We start from the raw sequence: 916 nt of genomic DNA on the forward strand, positions 1-916 counted from the left end.
TTTCCATCTAGTCACATACTTCAATTTCCATCTAGTCACATAATTCTGTAAACTGTTATGCCTCTCTATGTCATGCCACCATCACAAAGGACCACAATGGAAATAAGAGTTTTCTCTTTTTTGTGTAATCCTTGGTGACGGTGTGCCTGTCATGGCTATTTTTAATTTCATGTATGCATTATGTTATTATGTTGTAATTACTATACATGTTGTTTTTAATTGTCCATGTATGTGCACTCCTTACCGAAATAAATCTATCTATCTATCTATCCTGGGGGGGGGGGGGGGGGAGCGTATGTTCTCCGTGACTATTTGATAAACAACATTGTGTGTCTGAAATCATTAGTCCTCCACCTCTGATTCATGCGGGGAAGTTGGCAGTTACTTGCTGAGAACAGGTTTGTACTGGTACAGAATCCAGGATCACTGGTTAGGTTAACTGCCCGCCGTTACATGACTGCAATACTGTTAAAAAATGGCTTTAAACCCAAAAAAGTTACAAAAAAGAAAGCTTTATCTGTTAAAACTAGCACTGGGGTAATTTATCACTTGCCCCTCAGGACCTTGCTAGGGGAGTATAATTCTGTCATGTTGGAAAGTCATCCAGCTGGCTTGTGGAAAGATTGTGATTCAAGCCAGTTGCCCACCCATGCTTGAAATAATGCTGGTAGGTGTACTTTGGGTCTTCCTCCATGAAAAGCTGGAAAGTCACCCTATGACTGGAGTTTTGTCTTTTTGACTACACAAGGTTATATTACTAATTAGAATCTTTTACTGCTGATTTATTTTAATTACACTGTAGATATGTCAGTGAAATTCTATTTTATAGGTGCTCTTTTTAAAAAAGGAAGTTTTTTATGTTTTTTTTTACCATTGACAGAATTAATAATGTTATTTTTATGTTCCCAAAAATTTC

This window comes from Mercenaria mercenaria, chromosome 11, assembly GCF_021730395.1.
Source record: "Mercenaria mercenaria strain notata chromosome 11, MADL_Memer_1, whole genome shotgun sequence".
NCBI lineage: Eukaryota > Metazoa > Mollusca > Bivalvia > Venerida > Veneridae > Mercenaria > Mercenaria mercenaria.